The sequence below is a fragment of the Lactuca virosa genome, chromosome 3 (assembly GCF_052849685.1).
Source record: "Lactuca virosa cultivar CGN04683 chromosome 3, Lactuca_virosa_CGN04683_v6, whole genome shotgun sequence".
NCBI classification, from domain to species: domain Eukaryota; kingdom Viridiplantae; phylum Streptophyta; class Magnoliopsida; order Asterales; family Asteraceae; genus Lactuca; species Lactuca virosa.
This window is the reverse complement of record NC_136428.1, coordinates 409462049-409468097: the sequence shown is the minus strand read 5'-3', so window position 1 is coordinate 409468097 and position 6049 is coordinate 409462049. Positions and strand designations below refer to the sequence as shown.

At 38.0% G+C, this 6049-nt stretch overlaps 1 pseudogene; it reads left to right on the top strand.

Moving 5' to 3' along the window:
- Positions 1–4132: 4132 nt before the first annotated feature.
- Positions 4133–4468, top strand: LOC145165024 (putative mitochondrial protein AtMg00820 pseudogene; annotated as a pseudogene).
- The last annotated feature ends 1581 nt before the right edge of the window (positions 4469–6049 follow it).

Genomic DNA, 6049 nt, shown 5'->3' with positions numbered 1-6049 from the left:
GATAGTGCTATTAGGAATTGACAACTCCTCACTCGCCCGATTGCTTGAGTGCATGATACCATATAATCTATGGAACGATAAGGATAGATCTTGATAGGGCATCAATCATAGGCTTGGTTGGGAACTCATTGTTTGCTCATACACATACAAACTCGTTTACTAATTATAGCAATGAACTTTGTTTCTCATTATAGCAATAAACTTTGTATCTCATTATAACAACGAACTTTTGTTACTAAATACTTATTTACTTGTTTAGCAACAAACTTGGTTGCTTCTTATAGTATCAAACTTGTTTGCTCCTTGTAGCAATGAACTTGATTGCTCATTATAGCAATGAAACTTGTTTACTCATTTTAGTAACAAACGTTATTTCCCATGAGAATATGAACGTTGCATCTCATTTGGGCAACATACTTTATCTCTCATGATGACAACGAACTTTGTTTATGCAAACTTAATACTCATTTTTCCAATATATTTCTATTTATGGAAACTTTATTACTCGCTTCAGCAACGAACTTCTATTCATGAAAACTTATTTACTTATTTTAGCAATGAACATATGTTTATGGAAACTATTATCAATATTCAGATTATCATGAATTTCAAAGTATATTATGTTATAAACTTGTGAGTACTCACCAACTATTTTTATAGTTGACGCTCGTTTTACATGCTTTTTCAGGAATCATCGAGTAAGTGACACTTAGAGACACTTCACTTTTAGGAGCATTCTCATATGTTGTATTTCAATTTACATTGTAATTTCTTTTAAAAGTTGTTCAAACCCATTGTAAATTTGTAATGATTTTTAATACTATGGTTGGTGTTGTCTTTTAACTTTTGCTATGAAACCCTTTATACTGCCACACCTCGTCTTTCCGTTTTAGCGGGGTGTGACAAATAAGTAAGACATTGTTCCATGTATTTGTCCGCTTGATATCTAGAACAGAGGATTATATGATCACTTATCTTAAATGGCGTACCATCATCATCTCAGTTCCGCGAGACTTTGAAAGAGCTACGATTGTTGATCGGTTCCTGAAGTCATTCTAGTAGTTATAGTTATTAGACTTATCCAAGTGGGAGACTGTTGGATAAGGTGTCTATGTTCATAAGTATTTCTAGAATGTACTTGACCCAGTTAGCATGGTCCATTTGGGTTGCATGACATTGCAACACTTGGATAGACTAAAAGAGAGAAAGGACACTTAAGGTTTATTAATATATTATAAGTTCTAATATATTAATAATATTATTTAATTAGTATTTATCAAGAATTAATTTAGAATTAATTTGGTGATCAAAAGGAGACTAATTAAATATTTGGGGTTGATTGTGTAAATCATTCATTGTTTTATAGTGGGCTAATGATCCATGGTTTATTGAATTGGGCTAAAACCCATAAGGTGCTCCATGGATAGTCCATGGAGGTTATAAACCCATGGATCATGGAATATGAAAAGCCATGTCAATTAGGGTTTACATGATGTAACCCTACTTGTGACACAACTATAAAAGGACCCCATGGGCTACCAAAATCGGACTATGTGTAGAACAAGAGGGCTAACCAATTTTGAGTGATAGTGTACTTCTCTCAAGGTTACTCCAAGAGTTGTGTTATTGTGTGAAACATTAGAGGCATCACACTTGAGGTGCTAGGCTCACAAAGTTCTCAAGGAATCCAAGCAACAAAAAGGTATGTTCTTCTACCAGCTTTTATGTTTCAAAGTTCCCTATGCCATGCTAGTAAGGTTAAGAACCTTGGAAAAATCAAATTTGCATGTGTCTTAGTAAAACATAGATCCAAGGTTTCTAGGGTTGCATGTACACCTTAGGAGTGTTAGAATGCGCAAAACCCTTCACTGACATCAAGAACTAGTCCAATCCTAACTCAAAAAACTCAAAAGGATGTAACACATCCTGGTCGCAAACAAACATGGAAAAAGAAATATATTTCCATGTCCCACATGCATGCATCTGTTAAGAAAGTTTCCCATGTTACCATGGAGTCCAAATTTGTTTAGGTGCCCAAACTAACCGCCTGATTGTGTAGGCAATGTGCAAGGAGGAACATGAAGAAGAATGGTGAATCGATAGTGCCTTCTCTTTACACATGACTGGAAGGTTGGAATACCTTCGTGACTTCAAGCCAATCATAGGTGGAGGACACGTCACCTTTGGGAATGGTGCAAACGGGATTATCATGGGATATGGAGTATTGACTATGGTTAGCTTCTCTCTTCAACGAGTTGCTTTGAAGGTCTAAAGCATAATTTGTTAAGTGTGGGTCAATTATGCAAAGTTGGTTATCGGGTTGAGTTCGACAGTGAATATTGCTACATCGCGACGAATGACAGAAACACGTGCTTGATCAAGTCTAAAGCTAAAGGGACAATGTATCCATTGGATGTCTCTCTGATCATCGACAAACTGCAGTTGTGTTTCCTGTCCAAGGCCGTGTATGAAGTGAGTTGGTTATGGCACCACAAACTTGCTCACCTCAACTTCAGATACATCAACAACTTGGTAAATGGAGAGTTAGTCCGAGGACTACAAATCTTGAAGTACAACAAACATACTTTATGCCCAACATGTGAATGTGGTAAACAAACTAAGGGTAACCATCCTATGATAGTTGATTCTTCAATCATTGAACCTCTAGAGCTCCTTCACATCGATCTATGCGGTCCATCAATTGTAGCCAGTCTTCACTAAAAGAAATATATTATGGCCATAGTTGATGACTTCACTCGTTTCACTTCGGTCTTCTTTTTGAGAATAAAGTCTGATGCACCGCAGATCATGATCAACTTCATCAACAAAATAGAGCTTTAGATCAAACTACCTGTTAGATGGATAAGAAGTGATAATGGCACTGAGTTAACTAATCGGCTCTTAAATAGTTTTTTAGTATCCAAGGGAATCAACCATAACTTCTCGGCACCTTACACACAACAACAAAATGAAGTAGTTGAGAGAAGGAATAGAACATTGGTCGAAGAAGCTAGATCGATGCTTAATTTTGCCAACTTACCTCTTTACTTCTAGGAAGAAGTAGTGGAATTTGCATGCTTTGTTCAGAATCGAAACATCGTTTTGCAAACGCCTCAACAAGACTCCCTATGACGGTCTTAACAATCGAAAACCCAATGTAAGATTCTTTCACATTTTTGGTTGTAGGTGTTTTGTGGTCAACAACAAGGATCATCTTAACAAGTTTGCACCAAAGTATGATGAAGGCATCTTCTTGGGTTATTAAACCAACAAGGTTGCATACAGGGTTCTTATACGGCGTACAAGACTCATAGTCAAAAGATTTGACGTCAAATTCGATGACTATTATATCCGCAACACTGCTCCTTCAAAATAATCAAAGTTCATCCTAGAAAGTGATATCACAACCTAATCGTGTCGGTTAAACATAGTTGAAGTTAAATATGATGATATCTTCGATCCCGCTGAGACAGCTCACCTTTCGGAAGTTTTGGTGTCTTCGGTAGCACAACAACAACATGCATAAGTATCTGGACCAATTCTGTCAGAAGGAACATCATTCAATACTTCCACCTTGCCGGTAGAGGGGGAAAGTTTGACTCCTTTGGAAGTTACAAACATCGAGGTTCCAGTACTTAAAGATGCTATTCCGGCACCACAAAACAATCTGATCAATCCATCAATCGTGTCTAAAGACTCTGAGGATTAAGAAGTTGAAAATATTGATACAAGTACGAATCCAAGGATTTTTAATCACTCATCAGTCCAGGGGGAACCGTCATCGGTTCAGGAGGAACTCCCATCTTCAATCATTAGGGAACTTCCACTACCAACCGCAGAACCTATCCCAACAGTCCAAGACTCATCTACGGGTTGCTCTTAAATCGAGGGGGAACTAACTTCTTCAAACAGACCCGAAGACTCCTCTGACGTAGAGAATAGTCTCTCAAATGCAGCCGCAGACCATGAACAATCTCGTCTACATATTTGGACGAAAGATCACCCATCGGGTCAAATCATCAACAATCTATCTTCAGTTATTCAAACTCGTTCCTCTTCTGATTTAAATAAACGTTGTCACTATGTTGCATTCATGTCATTGGTCCAGCCCAGAACAACATAAGAAGCACCTATGGAGCTCGATTGGATCATTGAAATGCAAGAGGAACTGGCTAATTTTGAACAGAATAAAGTTTGGAAATTGGTACCGAAACCAAAACGCCACACTGTTGTCGGTACAAGATGGGTTTACAAGAAAAAGTTAGATGAATCCGGTGTGGTGGTACAAAACAAAGCATGCTTAGTTGCAAAGGAGTATAGTCAACTCGAGGGTATGGACTACGACGAAACATATGCACCAGTTGCAAGGATGGAAGCCATACGTATCTTCTTAGCGTATGCAGCTCATAAATACATCAAGGACCATCAGATGGATGTGAAGAGTGCTTTCCTTAATGGCGAACTATAAGAGGAAGTATATTTGCAATAACCTCCAGGCTTTGAAAGCTCAGAATTTCCAAATCATTGTTACAAGCGGGAGAAAGCGGTCTACGGGTTAAAGTAGGCACCTATAGCTTGGTATGAGACTCTTTCAGAGTTTTTTATCAGCTCAGGGTACAAAAGAGGTGTGATAGATCCCACCCTGTTTAGGCAAGCAAATTACAATCACTTGATGCTTGTTTAAATCTATGTGGATGATATCATCTTCGGTTCAACAAATCACGGAATGGTGGATGAATTTACAAAGCTCAAGATAAGAAAATTTCAGATGAGCATGAATAAAGAGATTAATTTCTTTCTAGGTCTTCAGGTTAAACAGGTCGCTCAAGGGATATTCATCCATCAACAGAAATACACCACATAATTATTGAAAAAAAATTCAATGGATTACTGCTCCTCGGCAAAGGTCCTTATGGCCTTTGGGTAGAAAATCTCAGCTGAACCTACCGGATAGTCAATTGATCATAAGATTTATCGAGGAGTGATTGGCTCATTGATGTACCTCACTGCTAGTCGACCAGATATTGTGTTTGCTACAGGTTTATGTACTAGATACCACTTCAATCAAGTAGATCTTCAGGTATCTAAAAGGGAGTAAAGCCTTGGATATTTGGTACCCTTTGAGTAACGACTTCAGTCTTCAGGCTTTTACAGACGCAGATCATACCGTGTGTAGACTCGATCGAAAAAGCACTTCGGGTGGATGTCAGTTCTTGGGTGGAAGATTAGTTAGCCGGCCTTCAAGGAAACAAAATTGTGTTTCATTGTCCACCGTAGAGGCAAAATATGTGGCCGCAGCCAGCAACTTTTAGACTACGGGTACAGGATGCTGTGGGCACCCATCTATTGTGATTCAGAGAGTGCAATAGCAATTTCTCATAATCCTATTCATTACTCGAAGACGAAACACATAGAGCTACGATATCACTTCATCAAACACCACATCCTCAAATGTAGCATTGAACTTATTTTTGTTCCAATTCATGAGGAAATAGTGTTGGAACCTGAAAGTGAACCTCTAGCAATCCTAAGTACATATTCCAAAGTGTGTTGGTTCCGAAGGAAACGTGATCCGGAACCTCTCCAGAGCTAAAGAAAAGGAGAGGAGAAGTATTTTGAAGAGGAACACATTCCGGAGCTAATCCTGAGTCCGGAATGTATGCTGATCCGGATGAAACTTTCATCTCCGGAATAATACTTATCTGGAATAAAGTCTTTATGTCTTTAATGCATTTATTACTTTTGTCTTGTACTTGATGTAACGTTTCATAGGACTTAGTCTAAAGTTGCTTTAGGACAATCAGAATGTCAGACTTATGTCTTTTGTCCGGTCTGATGTAAATATCTGGGTTAATTCGCTGTAACATTCACTCCTTTAAATAGGAGCATTCAATACAAGTCAACTACAGATCTTTTCACTTACTTTTGGCAATTACTCTTATCACATTAAAAACATTCTTCTTGTTCTTCATTTAGTAACTTTACCTTGATCATTGATTACTTGTTCTCAATTAATGTCTTGATCATTTGTTGAACTGATTATCTAAGA